This window comes from Morone saxatilis, unplaced genomic scaffold (assembly GCF_004916995.1).
Source record: "Morone saxatilis isolate NCDOM2014 unplaced genomic scaffold, NCSU_SB_2.0 Contig24, whole genome shotgun sequence".
NCBI lineage: Eukaryota > Metazoa > Chordata > Actinopteri > Moronidae > Morone > Morone saxatilis.
Window position 1 is genome coordinate 20,760,325 of NW_023339807.1, and position 5,783 is coordinate 20,766,107.

Consider the following 5,783-nt stretch of genomic DNA (forward strand, 5'->3'; position numbering starts at 1 on the left):
CCCGGACGTGAGGAGGGGCATGAGACTTTGACCCTTGTTTTGCCGTATTTATTGGCAAGCCAATATACAAATCATATATAAAAATGGGAAGAATTACATTTTTACTGACTGGTCAAAATGTACCTTCCCACCAGATGATCCTCCCAGACGTGACTCTCTGACTCCGTCCACACATGGAGGTGGAGGAGGAACGCTCAGTGAGTTTGAAGTGCTCCTGCTCCAGCTCCCTGTCTGTCTCATCCTCCAACTCTGACATGGACCCCCCAGCCTGGGTCACAGTCAGGAGACACTTGGAGGAGAATCAGGACAAAACTAAAGTCAAGACCTCTGTTGTGAACTTCACTGCTTCTCACCTCCATCACAGACAGGAAATCTCCTGTACTGCCGTCTAAACAAGAAACAAGATGGCAGGCACTGAGTCATTTGTCAGCACAAGTTTTACACAGCTGATATTTCATGTGAGTTCATTTGTTATCTGTGACATTAAGACAGATCAAATTGTATTATTTTATTGTAGTATTATTTGTCAACAGCAACCTCCCGGTAAATACCCTTAAATTATTGTTATACAGAAATAATTACAATTAATTATTATTATATATTATTATAATTCTAATTATACAGAAAAATGAAGTTAAGTCAAAAAGAGTTAGCTTGACTTAACTCTTAAACTTTCTGTACCATGTATTACAGCTCAAGTCACATAATCTACCTTTTTTGAGGGTTTTTTTGATCAGGGCAAATTACACCAATGAATACAAATAATAAGTTTCCATAAGTGTAATAATTTCTTTTTCAGATTCACCCAAGACACACCACAGTGTCAGTCAGTCCCTCTGGTCCAGTACCAGAAGACAGCACTGTGACTCTGACATGCAGTAGTACTGCCAACCGCAGCAGTAAGGAACCTACACCTGGTACAGAGCTGATGGAGGCCAGGAGACTTTTATTGGGACCGGAACGTGTTTTAAAACATGAAAGCTTCTGGAAGTCAGTGGTCCTTTTTTCTGCATGGCTGAAAATGATCTTGGAGCTGGGACGATCCAACATCAGTCAAATAGATGTTCAGTGTGAGTATCACATGATTGAACTGTTTTTTTTAGTGACTGAAACCACACCTGTGCACAGAGGGCTGTTCGCTTGTTTATTCAATCGTCGTATCCAAATTGTGCCAAGTATGACACTACACTTCCTTGGGTTCCCAGAAATACAGTAATTTTTTGCTAACTTGATTAAATATGACTTTACTTGACTCTTAACTTGTCGGTCTTCTCTACATTCATTGCAGTTGCTCCACAGATCCTGCCCTCATCTTATTGCACCAAAAACTGCAGACCACGCTCAACTGTCCTGTGAGCTGTGGAAAGCCTTCTCACCCACTTTACAGTGGTATTTGGATGAGTTACCCGTCAATCACTCTGACAAGTTTGCAATCAGCAATGAGCCTCTAAATGAGACAAGTCTGAGGATAATCATCACTGTGAATCAACCACAATGGAGGAATCTTTCCACTTTGTTCTGCCGCAGCTCCAACTCTCTGGGATCTGCTACTCAGAGGTTTTATGTCTACAGCTTTGAGCCTCATACATCTGCACAAAGTCACGGTTTGTGTTGTGCCAAAGTTTTATTGAGTGGTTAAAAATGTTCAGGTTTTGTTAACATTTTTATTGTATTAATTCATTTATTTATTTGACTAATGACATCAGCATACTGTAATATTTCTTCAATTTGTGTTTGAAATACTAAATCAGAAATGCCCCAAAATATTTTCTACTACCACACTAATTGTAATCATGGGCAGTGATACACTGTAACTAATCCATAATCATCTTCTTTTTTAATGAAATGTTTTCACAAAGTTACACAGATGTATCCCTTTCTTTCTTGATAAAAAGAAATCTAACCTTACACTGTCCCTTGTATGTTTCAGACCAAGTGACACCGACAGTCTCCATCATCATAGTTGTCGCACTGCTAGTACTAGTATGTGCTCTGCTGTTAGTCATCAGGTACGGTAACAGCTTGAGACAAAATGTTCAGACATACCCTTCCACACACAACTGATATTGTTTTTTACTTACTTTTACTTGGACTCCTTTTTTAACTGTGAGTGCAAATGCTGACTTTTACAGTGTTTGTTTGGGTCTTCATCCATCAGAACCAATTTTACACTTATAATATTTTGTGCTATATATAGACACCATGTCCTGAGGAGACCTGGGACCTCATTTATGTAACTGACTTAAGATATATTTTTAATCTTTATTATGAATTTATTATATGAACCATGTACAAGTAGTAATTTATAAAACCTTACTTTGATAGAAATTACCTTATCTCTGGTTATGAAGGGGTATTGACGACACATATGCACCCAAGCCTGTGGTGAACAAAGCGATAGGAATCATGAGCGTCTAGTTCTATACCTGGGGGTGCAAGATTATGGCATCTCTTTCATAATAAACCTCAGTTCATTCCATTATTATGTATAAACATATTCGTTTTTTTCATTGTGTTCTGGACTTTCAGCAGTGAGTGACAGATAAACGCAAATGGGCCACACCTTCCTGCCATTAGAAACTGAGTACAATTAGATGATTAGCCTGATCAGCCACTCCATATATTATTATTCATAACCCTTCAGTGCAAGAATTATACAATGGGAAATTGTATTTTTTAAATTTATAGATCACAGGTGCATACGTTTCAAATGAGCATAGAACCTGCATGAACTGGTATCTTTTATAAAGTGAACATAAGTTCAAGTGAGGCCCCAGGTCCAGTCCAAAAGCAAGAAGTTATTTTAATCAAAATGCCACTGCAAAATCAACAACAAGCAATCAATAGTGCAGACAGTATAAAATTAACTAAGCCTTTGTTTTAAAATTAAACTGGTGAGTAATATTCATGTTGTGATGTGATTTTCATTTCCTTTCTCTGTGATCAACGGTTTCATCCTGTTGATTAATAAATGAGCAGTGGGAAAAGATGAATCAAACACACCCATGTAGGTTAAATGTTCTACTGTATTTTTCAGGGCTCAGAAGACTCGCCATAACCTTCCTAAGGGCACCGTTGCTATGAGTCAACTTCAAGTACAAGTGGAGTCTACAAGTGGAGAGGGAAACGAGGTACGGGGCGTTTTATACTTAGAATTAAGTAATTAAGTTTGGATTAGCAGAGTATCTGTACCACAGATGTTTTCTCTTTAATTGCAGGTACCCAACACAACAGAAGACAACATTTATGTCAACGCCAGTGTGCTGAGACAGGAAGATGTTGCCCATCCTGCAGCTGTCTCTGAGTCAAACAACGCCGACTCACCAAGCTCTGGGCCAAACAATGCAGAAAGGAGCCAATAAAAACTCAGAGAAGAAGAAGTGAAGGAGGCCAGCGACGTGGTTTACGCGAGTGTGAACTGGAAGACCAAGAGCAAAGAAGAAGAAGGAAGAATGCTGTGGACATGGATCAGCCTGGTGGCTCCTATCTTGAGGAGGAGAGGTGCATGGTGGAGGCATGAGCAGAAAGTATGTGAGCAATGCACTGGAGATGGGAAGCCTATATGACGATGTAGAGCCTAGAAATGTGAAGAATGGCGAGGGGAAAGTGGAATGTGAATATGCCCAGGTTCAATTTAAAAAAAAAAAGTGAGAAGAAATAGATCACTTTTATATTGCTCTGCCTATTTTTAAAACAATATTTTTCAGAATGTCTGTACATACGTTTCCTCATTTGCTTTTTGTTGTTGCTTTGAAACAGAAATGTTTCACTGTTTTTAAGTTCAAGGGGTTTTAAACATCTTGCAGATTTTGTGTCACTGAATAATTTTGTTTTACGTGCATTATATACTGTATTTGTATATATAATTTTAACTCATATAATTATGTTTGGCATGTGTCAATTCATAGATCCTCTTCTGTTTTACATTTATTTAGTAGTTTTGGGATATTTTGTTTATTATATTATTTTGAACATTAGATTTTTTTGTTGAAAAAATGAAACATACCTTGCTGTAAGTGTATAAACACAAAAAAGAGCGCAATAAATAAAAAATATATGGTCTCTACATTCTTCCTCATGTCTAGAATTACATGTATTCTTTCAAGCCAATAGCTGAACGTTTTCATCAATCTGGAATTTTGTATTTAATCTCTTTTAACGCATCTTACCCTGGCCCTAGTGTCTCAAAAATGCACAAATGGTGGACTGTTTAGTACACCAGATTTTAGAGACAGGCCTCTCTTTCGGCTGTCACTGTTCAGGTTGACAGATTTAAATTAGCTCAGCAAGTGTCCTGTTTGAGACTGAATAGAACAGAGGGGGTGTAAAGGGGATTAAGTGGTGGTAAAGTGGTAGAGTTGACCACAGTAACAGATCAGTGGGCCGTCACAGACACATTCATGCAGCAGCTCTGACAAGGTAAGCCCTCTTGTCCTTACAATGCATAGAGAAATATTAATCCAGACTATTTTTCAAATTCCCAAAACTGCTTTCTGATGAAATGTTACGGAATAATGGTCTAACATTGTTACAGCTGCTGTGTTCAGAAATTAAGAGATCAAAAGGTGACTCACTGGTGTACAGCCGCTACTTTCTTCATGGGGACTGCTCATCTGCTCAAACTGCTAAGCTTGTTTACGGGTAATATTGAGTTTCAACTGTTTGTACCACTGTTGCAGAAAAGATGACATAATTAGCTAATATTTCAAATATTAGTGTCATCTTAAAATTGTTATACCAAACTGGAAGAAGTAACAAAAAAAACAACTATAAAAATACTATAAAATATAGCAACTGCTGATGCTCTTCATTATTATTAGAACCTTGTAGTACTGTAAATACATTTAACTACCTAAAACAAAGCCTTAATTGTGTGGAAATGTACATTGTTTAATTATAAGGTAATCAATAAAAAGTATTTAAAGGGTTTTCTGATATTGTTAAAAGTGTTTTATAATAATATTTTCAATGTAGTGTATCTGCATATATGAAATGTTTTAACTTTGCTTCTGAGACATCATTGTTAATTTTTTTCTCGTGATAATGTAATGCCCTAAATACTGCCTCAAACTCAGCTTTGTGGTTAAACTTCTTTTGCGGTTTCAAATTGTGTCACATATTATTTTCTCCTTCATCACCAAAAATAGTGTTACGAAACAGAAAAACCACAACTAACCCTTTTAACATCTATACTACCCCTCCTCCTCATCTCACCCCACAAAGGCATCTCTGTGCTCCAGCAGGTCAGAAGCTGGAGCATCACCCTTCCCAAAACAGTTACCGCAGTGGAAGGGAGCTGTGTTGTGGTACCATGTCAGACACAACCTCATTCCCGGGTCATTTGGTACAAGTACCATAACATAAAATACCTTGTAGTGTTTGATGGACTTGACTCTCATACAACAGTACAACAGTTCACAGGATGCCTGTCAGTACTGGGTAAAGCTGCAGAGGGTAACTGCCGCCTGGGGATTAATGATGTGACAAGAGCAGACAACCACGTTCAAATTTATGTTTGGATCAACCCAGACTCTAAAACAACTCAGAAATTCCATGATCAAACTGTAACTATCTTAGTAGGTAAGTATTTGTAAACTTACATTTAATTTGGTGCCTGAATTGAAAATTTAGAAAGAGTCAGTTTGCAGGTTACATTCATTCCCTAACTAAACCATCAGAATTTTTTTTTGATGAAAACCTATTTGTTTTGGTATTTATTGGTGCTGTTGATCCATTAAGGTCCAAATCTTCACATTTTAGTACAAAGTATTTGAATTCTACAT